The sequence below is a fragment of the Tamandua tetradactyla genome, chromosome X (assembly GCF_023851605.1).
Source record: "Tamandua tetradactyla isolate mTamTet1 chromosome X, mTamTet1.pri, whole genome shotgun sequence".
Taxonomy (NCBI): Eukaryota; Metazoa; Chordata; class Mammalia; order Pilosa; family Myrmecophagidae; genus Tamandua; species Tamandua tetradactyla.
In genome coordinates, this window is record NC_135353.1 from 69759867 (window position 1) to 69774745 (window position 14879).

The 14879-nt window shown below is 41.8% G+C and overlaps 2 long non-coding RNA genes across 2 annotated transcripts in view; one reads left to right on the forward strand and one right to left on the reverse strand.

Moving 5' to 3' along the window:
* The window catches only part of LOC143671143 (uncharacterized), a 132920-nt gene that overhangs the window by 38647 nt on the left and 79394 nt on the right, over positions 1-14879 (reverse strand). The gene's annotated exons all lie outside the window — the stretch shown is intronic.
* Positions 1039-3672, forward strand: LOC143670466 (uncharacterized). The gene is made up of 3 exons (XR_013169366.1): positions 1039-1105; positions 1295-1424; positions 2712-3672. It is a non-coding gene; the product is annotated as an uncharacterized LOC143670466 (long non-coding RNA).

Sequence of the window (14879 nt, forward strand, 5' to 3'; positions counted from 1 at the left end):
AGTAAGTTTCATAAGAGCAAGCCTCAAAATCCAGGAACTGGCCTAGTTTCCTGGAAGTCCCCAGTGGTTGGGAGGTTTCACAGATGGGTGAGTTTAATAGTTCCATACATATCTGTATATATATTTTTTCTTCCCTTCAGATCCCTAAGAGACTCTACCGATACTTTCTTTGTACTTTCTTCTTTTTTCTTTTAAAGTCTTTATTGATATATATTATATATTCACATTCCATGTAATCATACAATGTGTACAGTCAGTGATTCACAACACCATCAGAGAGCTGTGCATCTATCATCACAGTCGCCTCCTTCTTCCTTCTTTTGGGAAAAATAATATAAATATTTAAAAGCAATACATTTGAAAGCACATCGCAATGATTACTTTTAGAGCAGATTTCAGAGTATGGTATGGGTTACAATTCCACAATTTTAGGTTGAGTGGCAACTTCTTCCATGAGACCTCAACATTATCCCTTTCCTTCTCCGGGCTTCAGTTTCTTCACTTAGTAAATGCATATAAGTATGCCATGCAGCATGCTTCCGTTCTGCTCTAGGCTCTGCCATAAAATTTCCTCTTTTACTTTTCCCCATAAATGTAGCTGCTACAGCAGAGATTCAGTGCTATCTGTTTTTCAATTAATAAATGGATTCAGGGCCCTAAGTCTCAATCCCTGGCTGATTGAAAAAAACAAAACTCCTCTAAATTGGAAAGTGAATCTAGTGATTAGAGAAGCAGTCCGGCATTAGGTGTTTTCGAAATGGAGGGCAAAACTACTCCAGAAGAGCACTTATTTTTCCCATCTCCCATCTATATGAATATTCACTTAGCAGCTATGTGTCTTTCGCCTCCCTCCATGTACCTTCCATCTGCTCTCTCTCAGTTCAACACTTACACAGTCAAGGGTGGAATCAATACTTTAATGACAAGGATGGTTACCAAAGCAGTGGGAGGGGCAGAGGAGTGCTCCCGCGGTCCTTCGGCCAATCAGAAGGCTGTAGCGGCGTCTGGGAGGCGGGCCCTGATGATATCATCAAGCACGGTTGCCCGGGTGAGGTCTTAAGCTTTGGGGAGAGAGTGGGCGGAGGCCCACAAGAGGAAAGTCCAGGTAGAGCCGGGAGGCGAGCTCGCGGGCTCTCGGCCAATCAGGGAAAGCTGGGCGGGGCCCGGGGTTCCTGCCCAGGGTGCCCGCCCGGGACTTATAACTGCAGAGCTCTGCGCGGGAACGCTACCCTAGCGCAGAGTGAGGAGCTGCACGCACCGGGCAGTTGTCTCTTAACTGTGTTCACGTCTTCAGGTGAGGACCAGCGGCCCCTCCGGGAGCCAGAGGAGGCGAACGCCCGGGGGCTGCGGGTGCGGTGTGTCGGGTCTTCGCACGCTGGAGGGGCCGGTGTCCGGCTGGCCTTGGAAATCTGCGCTGCCACAGGGTGAGTCTGTGCTTCTGTCTTCCTGCCGCATCTTCCGCCCCGAAGCCGGATCCCCCGGGGGTGGGGCGGGGAAGGCCGAGGGAGTGGACGCCCAGAGCCGACCCCGCCGCCGCGGTAGCTACAGCTCCGAGGCTGCGAAGACGAAGCCGCCCCTCTCTCCCTCCCCCTGGAAGCCATTAGGCTGGGCGCCCACAGCGGTAGTCATTAAAAGATGTATGCAAATTGCTCCTGAAAGTCAGTGCACCAGCCCTGTCGTTAAGGTTGGTCCTGGTTTCCCTAGCTTTGCAGATTGCAGTCTGATCGCTCAGCAGAGATTTTGGGGTGACCTCGACTGGATGGAGGCATATTCAGGACTCTAGCTGATTGGGCGGCCTCTATTCTACTCTGGGCCCTGGACGGCTCCTACCCCGCGAGGGTGGAGCTAGGCATGCGCAGGAGACCTCTGCTTTCCAGTTTCTAGGATGTCCTATGGTCAGTTCGGGATAAATGGAATGTTTCCGGGGTACCAGGCATTCATCCTGACCACGGACGGCCACGCACCTCTAAGCCTCATGTCCTTGCCTCTGCTTTTGGAGACAGAGAAAGTGGTGCAATAAGACAACTGTATTTGGTCTGTCCAGTTCTGCTCTTGTGCCAGGCCTGATCCTAATTAGTTGTTCATTTCTTAGAGCAGTTACAAGCCAGTGGCACCAGGACCTTGTTGTGAGACATGTCATTAGTTATTTCCTGATCAGATCCCTTCCCTCTTTTATTGTCCTATTGTTTCTCTTTTAGTCTACTGTCTTCGGTCAGGTCAAAATGGAAAGAACCTAGTTCAACTTAAGCCATGCTTTTTATTTCCGGCTCCCTACCCCCAAGTAATAAAACGCCCCCGCCCCAAAGTATTGAATAGAAAGTGAAGTTGCTTAATAACTAACTGGTTCAACCCAGTCCTTAATTTTCTTTTTTATCCCTACCTGCTCTTGGGCTTTTATCACCTCCATTTTACCTTTGATGTCATTTTAAAAGAGTCGGACGTTTTAGCTGCTGGTTTCTAGAGCATGTTAGTTTCTTGTGCATCCTGATTAAAAGGCAGCTACTGCCTGTTAGAAGCAGAGTGATGATGTGGAATTGAAAGTATACTAATAAAAACCTGACTTTTCTGATCTCTGTTGGTATTTTCCTATTGAAAATCAGAAAGTAAAATACACACTGATGGCAAGTGTGAGGATTTTTGGGTGTGAGTCCTTAGTTTGAGCATAGTTATGCCAGTTAAGCTTTTAAAAATGTTTTGTTTTTTTCTTTTAGGAAAGACGAGTGATAAGCCAGACTTGTCCGAACTGGGAAAGTTTGGCAGGTCAAAACTGAAGAAAACTAATACCGAAGAAAAAATACTCTCCCCTTGAAGGAAACTAAGTCACGGGGGTTTCTAATAAGGCCAATCAGTGGTGCAAGTTCAGTAAATAAACTCTTCTAAGTAAATTTTGTGACAAAGTAAGCAATAATTAGAGTAGCATTGTATTTAACAAAATAGCTAAAAATATGAAATTGTCTTCTGACTTGGATTATATAAGCGATTCTTACATAATAGGCCCTAGTAGCAATGGGGGGACAAAACACCTAGTTCCTTCTTGGAAAATTACTAATACCACCTTAAAACCTATCTTGAAACATCGGACATAGCGCTAGAAAAATCTCAGTTTTGTCCACTTGGTGGTTGTTTGGCATTTTTCTGCATCTAGCAGTTGGGGTCCATGATCTGATCCCTAAAGAACCAGGTGAACTGTAGTTTTTGCTTCCTCTGCCTGATAAGAAGATGAGGTGGAAGTGCAAGTTTAGATCTTGGGTATACTCAAGGCTCCCAGGCTCAAGGGAAAAGTTTTGTTTTCTGGAGTTACAGCCTGCTGGAAAAAGTATATTCACAAAAGCTAAGGGGCGCTTTTTGTCATGACATTATATTTGAGGGTTCCAAAGTTAGTTAAATTTGTCTGAAAGGATATAATTTCTTAATTGTATAGTGATAGATAAATCTGAAGAAAATGCTTAACTAGCTCCTCAGTCTCAGAGTAATCTATGGAAAAAATGGTAACACCATAAGTCTACCTCTTGTGGAAAAATTACAAAACAGCTGATATAGATTCCAGTGAATGTTCAGGGGATTAACACGCACCCAAAGAAACACACTGGCACACACACACACACACAGCTCACTGTGAGGATTTGTGAGCAGTGCTTTGGTGTTATAACTTTAAAGCATGTATGGTAACCTTCCATTGCTTGGCAGGGAGCTCTTTTTGAAGAAACTGAACTTAATCTTAGGAAAACACCCTCTTAATAATTTATCCCCCCCCCCCCCAGCTATCCAGCAGGAGAAAGAATGTATCCAAACATCATAAACCGAGGGTCTCCTTGCAAGAGCAAATTTGAGCATGACCTGCATGTTTTGGTTATAGGCTTGTTTTTTGTAAAGTAACATGTTTGTAGAGAATTTAGGTATCTTTTTCTGTTCTCTCACCCATACTTCCTACCTCAGAGGTCAGGGTTAGCCAACGCTCCATTACTTTCATTTTAAAACTCCCATTGGTGCGCAAATTCCAGATGGTTGATGCTGTCAGTAGTCTCACCATCGATGACCTTTGTGTTTGTAGCCCTTGCACTCCCTACAGGATAAGCCACATTTAACTTTCCACAACGGGTGCCTCCATTGCTCCATAATCTTCATGAAGTTGTATGCCCTAGCAACTTCTCACAGTTTATTTTTATTTCTAATTTGACAATAAAATAATGAATATAATCATTATTTTGAGGCTCTTGTGGTTTATTCTTGGTGGTTTTGAAATGAATGCACATGTACGAGGATACTCTTTCCAACCAAAGAGCATGGTTTAAGGAAAGCTGCTTTAGCAGATTATTCACATGGGAAATGCCCTCTGTCAGGTCCCGAGGGTCCTGATGGAGTATGCTGGATGCTTTTTCTCTCGAGTTGAAATCATAGATTTAGGGTGCCTTTGGAGAAGAGGTAATATGGACCAATTCCCTTATGCCATAAAAGAGATGAAATGAAAACATAAGGCCTTAAGTGATCTGCTGAAGGTAAATAAGGATTAGAAATCAAGCTGGGCTCTCTTGCCTCCTGGAAAGTATATTTCAATTTAATTAGAAGGGACACCTGAGGCTGGGGTCAGATGGGGAAGGAGACAGGAGTCACTTGGTAACATGCACTGTGATAAGCACTTCATGTATTCTATTGAGTATAAACTCAGATATCTAATACGTGCTAATGACGCATAATATACTGCACTTCTGGTATGGTTGTTGTACTGAATGGGAATTTACCATTTTATGAGTCAAGGATTATTAATGTTCACAGTGAGCTTAAGGAGTACATATAAATGGGCACGGTCCAATCCCTGTCCTTGAACAATGCATTTATCACTTTCAGATCAGTTTTCAATCTCACCTATAAACAAATCAATTAGAAAGGTGAACACCTGGGTACACAGTCCCAATGTTTAGTTAGTAAGGTGCCAGAATGCGATATACCAGAACCGGAACAGCTTTTCAAAAGGGGGATTTAATAAGTTCCACGTTTACAGTTCTAACCCCATGAAAATGTCCAAATTAAGGCAAGGCTATAAAAATGTCCAAATTAAGGCATCCAGGGAGAGACACTTTGGTTCAAGAAGGTCGAGGATGTTTGGGGTTTCTCTCTCAAATGGACAGGCACGTGGCGACATCAGGAAAGTCAGGTGTGCTCTGGTGGTGGTGTTGTCAAGAAGCAAGAATAATTCAGAGTGGGTATCTTAGTGAATTTTATCTAGAAGGAGGGAAGAATACAGCAAGGCTAAGGATGTATTTGGTAAAGAAACAAGTCACTCACAGTAGCCAGGAGAAGGGGTGTTTGATTATTTTTGTGGTTTGCACAGTGGTCTTATACTTTTCTCGCTTCATTATAGTCACAGAGTGACTTTTCCTGAAGTTGGTGTCTGTGAGATGGTTTCCGTTCAACAGGAGAACAGTACCATCCAGCTGTGAATAAGCCAATTTATGATGGAGAATGATAGGATGGCAGGCAAAGCAAACCTGAGAGGCTGAGTACTTAAGGGGACAGACAGTGTACTGGACTAGACAAAGCCAGGTGTAGATGAAGGATGAAGCCAATGAGGACGGCCAGACCAGTTACCCAGAGATAAAGATCTTCTGAATTGTTTTCATATCTGAGCGCATGATGGGGAAACTTGGACACCACTGTGCTGGGAGGAAATGGAACCAGAACTTAACCCCATATCTGCTTCACTCTCATGTGCTCTGTCCTGACCACCGAGATTCGGTGCTGTCCTCTTACAGATGAGATCGGCACAGGGGAAAGGACTCACTTCTTCCCGGGGGTGTTTATTCCATGTAAAACAACGAGCCAACAGACCGAATAAGTCCTGAAATGCTGAGGGGCCAGCCCTTCTAGAATATCAACTAGTTCCATTTCCCTACTCCATATTATCGACAGCCCCTTGCAACATGAAAAAGTTAGAATGGACGTGACCCAAATACCCCTGAAAGAGAGGGAGAAAGATCAAAGGTGGTAGTGGAGTTGCATAGAGAAGGCCGAGTTTGACAAACGAGTATGAGTGCTGAATCATTATACTGATATTTCTTGTAGCCTCCAGTAGCTTAGAGCAGCTAGAAAGAAAAAGCCAAAATTGTGGCATTGTAACCCATACCAAACTCTGAAATCTGTTCTACAACTAATTGTTGTGATGTACTTTGAAATTTAGTATATATACACACACACACACACACACACACACATATATGTATATATGTTATATGTTATTTAAAGAGAATCAGGAGTATAACAGAGGAGATAGGATTTAACACATGAGTACGACTGCTGAATCATTCTATTTCTGTTTCTGTTGGTCTTCAATGTCTCGGAGCAGCTAGAAGAAAACACGAAAAATGTGGGACGGTAACCCATACCAAACTTTAAAATCTGTTTTAACCTACTTGTTCAAATGTACTTGAGAACTTATTGCTTTTTTTGTATATATGTTATAGTTCACAATTAAAATGATTATTAAAAATCTGCTCTGTAACATCTTGTTAAAGTGTATTGGAAATTTATAGCTGTTTTGCATATATGTTATATTTCACAATGAAAAGAAACATTACAACAACGAAAAAACAAATGAGCCAACAGGTAGAATGTAGCCTGTGCAGCCAGGAAAGGACTGGGTTGAGATAAGTGAAGTGTGGCTGTTTATGTTCATATAGTGCACCATCACACATGCCTGTGATTTTCAAAGAGGAAAGCATGCTGAGAATGAAGTTTTCAAACTTTGTCTTCTCGTGCTGTTTAGTGCTCAATGTAAAGTATGAATATGTCATTCTTTCTCCAGTAGAAAGTCAATTTCCCTTCAATTATGAACATTCACCTCTGTGCTTTAATCTAACAGGCTGTACTCAAGCCTTCTGCCAGATCACTTATTTTCCAAGCAGCTGAAAATATTGTCTCGAAGGGAAGAAAATGAGTGAGTCCACTCAGGCATATTTGTTTTGAGAATACAATGGATGGCATTTAAATGGCATCTTGCTCTATCACATAATTAGGCAGATTCAGGAATTTTGTTCAAGTTTCCTATGAGCATGTATGAAAGCAACTTAATTTTGCCCTCGGTTTCTACCTGCATTATCTATAAGTAAATATGTTGGAAGGCAGATTGTAATGGCAATTTGCTTTAAAATGAAACACTCTCTCAGAAAACAAGGAACAATGTTCCTTGAGGGTTTCTGCCAGGGTTTGTCAGTGATATTCTTGCAATAGTTATGTCATTCTGAAACATAAATGATACTTAACTTTCCTCCTCTGTTAAAAAGAATAATCATGTAATTGATGTAAAATTGTAGAAATGAAGGCAAATAGTTGTCGCAAACGTCACAGTAAGTTGAAACTAGTTTTCAAATGGTTTTCAAGTGTCAGAAAAGAAACCCCAAAAGTTGACCATAGTTCTATACTCACTTGTTGCAATGTACTTCACAATTTATTTCGTTTTTGTTGACATGTTAGCATTTTTTAAATTTGTTAACATTCGGATTAAAATGTTTTAAAGAATGAAGCAAGCAAACAAACAAACAAAAAAAAACGTGTGCTGGTTTGAAAGGATGTATGTCCCCTAGAAAAGCCATGTTTTAATCTAAATTCCATTTCATAAAGGCAGAATAATCCCTATCCAATACTGTATGTTTGAAACTGTAATCAGATCATCTCCTTGGAGACCTGATTTAATCAAGAGTGGTTGTTAAACTGGATAGTGTGACGACATATCTCCATCCATTTGGGTGGGTCTTGATTGATTTCCTCGAGTCCTATAAAAGAGGAAACATTTTGGAGAAAGAAGGAGATTCAGAGAAAGCAGAGAAGAACGACATAGCCATGAGAAGCAGAGAGCCCACAAGCCAGAGACCTTTGGAGATGAAGAAGGAAAATGCCTCCCGGGGAGCTTCATGAAAGAGGAAGCCAGGAGAAGTCACAATTTATTTCGTTTTTGTTGACATGTTAGCATTTTTTAAATTTGTTAACATTCAGATTAAAATGTTGTAAAGAATGAAACAAGCAAACAAACAAACAAAAAAACGTGTGCTGGTTTGAAAGGATGTATGTCCCCTAGAAAAGCCATGTTCTAATCTAAATTCCATTTCATAAAGGCAGAATAATCCCTATCCAATACTGTATGTTTGAAACTGTAATCAGATCATCTCCTTGGAGACCTGATTTAATCAAGAGTGGTTGTTAAACTGGATTGTGTGACGACATGTCTCCATCCATTTGGGTGGGTCTTTATTGGTTTACTCGAGTCCTATAAAAGAGGAAACATTTTGGAGAAAGAAGGAGATTCAGAGAAAGCAGAGAAGAACGACATAGCCACGAGAAGCAGAGAGCCCACAAGCCAGAGACTTTTGGAGATGAAGAAGGAAAATGCCACCCGGGGAGCTTCATGAAACAGGAAGCCAGGAGAAGAAGCTAGCAGATGACGCCGTGGTCGCCATCTGCCTTCCAGATGAGAGAGGAACCCTGATCGTGTTCACCATGTGCCCTTCCAGATGAGAGAGAAACCCTGACTGTGTTCACCACGTGCCCTTCCACTTGAGAGAGAAACCCTGAACTTCATCGGCCTCCTTGAACCAAGGTTTCTATTCCTGGATGCCTTAGATGGGACATTTCTATAGACGTGTTTTACTTGGGACATTTTCTTGGCCTTAAAACTGTAAACTAGCAACTTATTAAATTCCCCTTTTTAAAAGCCATTCCGTTTCTGGTATATTGCATTCCGGCAGCCAGCAAACTGGAACACCACGGCTTTTCAACCCAGCATAAAACCCTTGAGCAAGGATGTGAATCAAGGTTTGGAGGGCCCACCCTGCACAAACAACATTCATGGGACTACCCAATTATGTAAACCACCTGGCAGTAGCCAACCCACCCAAATGCGGTATCTTTTACCAAGCACTGCTCTGGAGAGTAGGCAGATTAAGAGAAAGACCTGAACAAGGGAGAGGGGGAGTAAGTAAAGCTAAGCAATAAAGGCAGATGACCCCACAGTGCCAAGGCCTCTTGCCCCTCATCTCTTTGTTTGCAACAGGGCGCACATGTTCCTTCTCTGCATACATATTTAATAAATTTTCTACCTGCTTACTTTGTGCTATGCCCTTGAATTCTTTCTCATGGCATGGCCAAGAGCCTAGACTCAAATCCAGAAACATATTTTGGCAAGCCACCCAGAAGACATTTCTCCTCTCTGACCAACTGGATTGGTAAGTCATGGCTACTGACTGGGAGCCTTGGCCACGTGCTTTTGCTTTTGCTTCTCATTTGGCTCAGTTCTGTGTCTCTAGGAATCTGGGGACTCTGATCCGGCTCCTCCAGGATATAAACTCAGTTTCCTTTGAATTCTCTGGCTCCCTCCTTGGAGGTGGCAGGAGCCCATCTTCACGCCATGAAGATTCAAGGAGACGCATTGTGGTGGGTGATGCTGCCCTTGAGACCTGACTGGAGCATTTTCCCGGTGTCATGCAAGAGTCAAACGGATGGATTAAAAATAAGTAAATAATAGTGGGAACAAATGTTAAAATAAATTTAGTAGATTGAAATGCTAGTGATCAATGAAAGGGAGGGGTATGTATGAATATTTTTTCTTGTTTTCTTTTTATTTCTTTTTCTGAATTGATGCAAATGTCTAAGAAATGACCATGATGATGAATATACAACCATGTGACAAGAAAGGATGTTCATATTTTATGTTGATTGGTTTTATTAATAAAATTTTTTTTTAAAGTCACATTGATGCCAAGTCAAGTCTCACTCTCACTGTCTCACTCTCTCTCTCTCTCTCTTTCTCTTTCTCTCTCTCTCTTCAGCTCCCTGAAACTTCCCCACACTCCCCCCTCTCCTTTCCTCTGGGGATGTAGACCCTTCCTCCTGCTAAATCTGTTCCTCTTTTCCGAGGTCCTCTTTCCTGCTTCATGAAAGTTTCCTTCTTTTTCCTCTGTCTGACTTTCAATGTTTTTTGAGACATCCCATGTTTTGTAACACAAGCTTATGGGCTAAGGATTCTTGTACCAAACAAGGTGTTCTCTTTGACATTCTAGGGTGTCACCTCTGATCTGTGCTTATGATAACTGAATATTTTCCAGTGGAAGTGTCTCCCCTCCATGTCTTCATAGTTTATTGAGATCCACTGGGGCTGAATATAAAGCTTTTCTAGTACATGCTCACTTTTTAACTCTCAGAAATCAGGAAATTATAGTACAAAGTTATTCTTGAGAGCATTGCTCTAGGCTTCTCTTGCATGGGGTGCACTCCTTCAGGAGCATAGATCTAGACATCTCATGGTGAAGAACATCCCAGAGATGACCAGTGACTTCACTGCCTGTGTCTCCAAGGCATTGGACTGGTGGAGGTCATTTGAATCTACAACTCCTCGAGAGCATTTATCTGGAATCCTTCTGAGCAAAGGTCTTGCTAAAGTTCCTTACCCATGCTTGGAAGTTCCCTGGAAGTATAGGTCCAGACATCTCTCAGCTAAGAGGCTGTCCAGGCTTGAGTCTCTGACTCCTCAAGAGCATAGTCCTGGAATTCTTTCAGGCTAGGATGGGGTTAAAATCCCTGACCCGTTTTCTGGAACCACCAGGAAGCAGAAATCCAGGTATCTCTCAGGAAAGAGCGGAGTTTGAGCCCCCAACTCCTCAAGAGCATTGTCCTGGAACTCTTCCAGAGAGGGGTTTAAGTACCTGACCTGTGTTTGGGATCTCCCTCAGAAGCATAGGTCCAGAATCTCACGAAGGAGGCTTTCCAAGAGCATTTCTTGCAATCTTTCCAGGCAAGGGCAGGGTTCAAGTTGCTGTACCTGTAAACTCCTCTACTTCCTTTTCCAGAGAAAATGGGAAATGACAAAATCAAAATAAGCTAAACGGTATGGAAACATAGCCCTCCAATGAAACTCTCAATGACACACCATCCTCCAGTCTGTAAAAGACAGGAAAAGTAGTCAGAAATTCCCTATGCCCAGATATTTATAGCTTTCTATCTAGACAAGGACCTGAGAGGGACTGGTAGCTTGTGCTATGCCCATATCTCAATTTCAATTAGAAGAGCTCATCTTAATGATCACCTTTTAAAACTTGTTTGCTCAAAGGCATGAGAAAATATACACTGAGCTGGTTAATTGTAAAAAGCCAAAGAAGATCACTCAGGACGAAGAGGAAAACCTGGCTCTGTTTGAGGGGAAATTAGTAGAAGCCCTAAAAAAGTTTACTGATGTGAGTCTGGATTCCCAGGAAAGTCCAATTTTGCCAGGCACCATTATATCCCCCAGTCTGCCCTTGACATTTGGAAAAAGCTGAAAAAGCTCTCCATGGGCCTGAAAATTCCCACTAATAAGCTGTTAGAAACTGTCTTTTCTGTCTTTAACAATTGGGGAAAGGCCAAGGAGAAGAAGGCAATGAGAGGGAAGCAGAAAACCAAAGAACAGGTTCAGCTTGTGGCAGTCATTGTTAAAAGCACCCTGTCTCCTTGAGTCATTGTTAAAAGCACGCTGTCACCCGAATCATGGTTCCAAGCCTCAAGGGCCTTGCTTCAACTATGGGTCAGGGGACCTTGAGACAACCCTTGACCTCATGACCCACTGGGGCCTTGTCCCAAGTGCCACCAACATGGGCATTGCGACCAGGGACTGCACTGTCTCCTGAAGTGGGGTGGGGGTGGGGGGCAGGACAGCCTCTCAAGCCCTGCTCATGGCAGGTGAAGAAAACTGAAAGTACCTGAAATCACATATGGCTCCGCTGACTTCACACCTGATCAACGACTTAAAGGAGCCTCGGATACCACTCAACATGGCAGGTAAGATTATTAATTTTAAAATTAAATACTAGATCCATGGACTCTGTTCTGAACTGCCATTCTGGAGCTACCTCCACTCCAAACTTGCTTGGTTATGGGGGTTGACGGTAAAGCCAACACTCAAATCTTCACGACCTCTCTCCTTTGTAGGCTTGGGGATACTCTAGTGTTCCATCAATTTCCTGCTGTCCCTGAATGACCCGCCCCCGTTCAAGGGAGAGAACTTTTTCACTCCACAGGAGCCACCATAAGGCCAGAACTGACTGGCGTTTACCCCATTGTTTGCCCTGAGGCCCCTACAAAATCAAGGATTCTTAGAATCCCCAAAGCCTCGGTTTGCATTCAGGTTTTCAAGCCAAAATCTCAAAGACACATTTTTCGTATCCTTTTTCACCCTGACTCTTAATATCTATTTGTTTTTGAGTGACAAAGACGAATGAGAAGATTCCCAACCTGCTCACGTAGTGCTGCTTCAAGAGTTTCAAAATAGTCCCCATATCTTTAAAAATGCCTTCCCAGCAGACCTTACTCACCTTCAACTCCTAAAAGCACAGTCTTGCAATATGTTAATTTTTTGAACTAACATATTCCTAGTACGAAAGTAAATTTTGTTTATTGTAGTCCTTGCTGACTACGAGACCCCAATGGATATGCAAAGTTGCAGAAGGTTTAAGAAAGTGAATTTAGTATTCAGAAAGGGAATTTTGTTTGTAGTCTTTGCTGACTACAATCACTAGATGGATACAGAATGTTGTGGAGAGTTTAAGAAAGTGAGTTTTGCTTGTAGTCAATGCTAACTACAAGCCCTGGATAGATATATAAAATTATAGAGAGTTTATGAAAATAAATTCCGTCTGCCATAGTCAACGCATCTCTCTCTTTTTTTTTTTTTTACTTTTTTATTGTGTAATATAACATAAATACAACGCAAAGAAAGAAAATGCAATAGTTTTCAAAGCACTCTTCAACAAATACTTACAGGACAGATCCCAGAATTTGTCAATATGAACCTTGCAGATTTTTCCTTCTAGCTGCTCCAGAATATAGGAGGCTAGAAAGAATAAAATTTTTTTTAACATCACAATGGACTTTTTTCTCTTTTTTTGTGAAAACTGACATATATATATAAAAGCAATAAATTTCAAAGCACAGCACCACAATTAGTTGTAGAATAGATTTCAGAGTTTGGCATGGGTTACAATTCCACAATTTTAGGTTTTTATTCTAGCTGCTCTAAGATACTGGAGACTAAAAGAGATATCAATTTAATGATTCAGTAATAATATTTCTTTGTTAAATCCTATCTTCTCACCATAACTCCACCATCACTTTTGATCTTTCTCACCCCTCTCTTTAGGGGTGTTTGGGCTATGGCCATTCTAAATTTTTCATGTTGGAAGGGTTTGTCAGTAATATGGAGTAGGGAGATGGAACCCTCTTATGTCATGGAGAGACTGGGCCTTCTAGGTTTCAGGACTTATCTGGTCCAGTGACCCATCTAGAGGTTTTAGGTTTCTGGAAAGTTACTCTAGTGTCAGTGCTTCTCTCTTAACCTTCTGAGTACTCTAAATGTTTATGCTGGCCTTACAATCCTTTATTTCAAAACACAACTCTCCTCACTCTTAAAGGAGACTGTTACAAAGAATTTGTTCTTTCACCTTGTAAAGGTGAAGTGTAAAAGTAATTTAACATATTACATAGAAAGTGTTTAGGAAGTATTCTAATAATTAGAAGGTAATTTCTATCCTTCTGTTAGACAAATCTGCGTGATATTTTAGTCATATATTGAGAGATTAGATTCCTAAAGACTTAACAATATTCTCATTGTCCATGTTATGTCCTAATACAGAATCATTGCCTTAATTATTCTTAGAAAAAAGATACATATCATAAAAATAACCAAATTTACTTGTGAGTTACACTACTTTGCTCTTAGGCTTCTTTAAAAGTACATGTGGCCAGCTATAAGTCAGAACTTCATCTTAAAGTCACATCCCAATCAACCGCCTCATTCCTGCACCCCTTAACTTGCTACATGCACCCTCTCATTCACCAGTTGATCAGGAATGAGCTACCCAGCTAGAATTCACTCTTGGACCTAAAGGACTGTCACTCCCTTCCCTTTTCTCCAGTCTCTCTTGGCTAATGCATCTCCAAAGCCCACTCACTTCTATCCTTCTTTTGCTATTGATTGGTCCCTGCATTTTTTAAAAAACGTTTACTCCTTCCAGACTAGGAGCCTTTCACACCAAACTAATGCTGATGTGTGGACACACAGCCATTACAATTGCCCCTCCAGATTCCTCCCCTCTCAACCTAAATGAGGTAGCCAAAAGTTCTATACTCCACCAGGTAGGTCTTATACCCTCTGACAAGCAGCAAGCAGCTACAGAAGACAGACCCTCATCCTCAGTAACCGTTAAGATTAAGGGGCTAGCTCTCCCTCTAAGCCAACTCGGCAGGTAAACTCACTGCCCTCCTCCCTAGATGGGACGTGACTCTCAGGGGTGTAAATCTCCCTATCAATGTGGGACAGGGCTCCAGGGACAAGTTGGGACTTGGCATCGTGGGATTGACCAAAACGGGGAAGAGAGAAATGAGAAAATAAAGTTTTAGTGGCTGAAAGATTTCAGAGTCAAGAGGTTATCGTGCAGGTTATTCTTATGCATTATATAGCTAACCCTTTTCAGTTCATGGTGTATTGGAGTGACTGGAGGGAAATACCTGAAGCTGTTGACTTGTATTTCAGTAGCCTTCATTCTTGAAGATAATTGTATAAATATATAGCTTTTACAAGGTGACCATGTGATTGTGAAAACCTTGTGTGTGATGCCCCTTTTATCTAGGATATGGAAAGATGAATAGAGAGTAAGGATAAAAATAACTATTAGGATGATAAGGGGTAAAAAAATGGGTAGTTTTGGAAACTGGTGGTCAATGTGAGGGAGTGGTAAGGGATATGGAATATATGAGTTTTTTTAAATTTCTTTTTCTGGAGTGATGCAAATGTTCTAAAAATTATCATGGTGATGAAAACACAAGTATGTGAAGATATTGTGAATCGCTGATTGTATACTATGGAT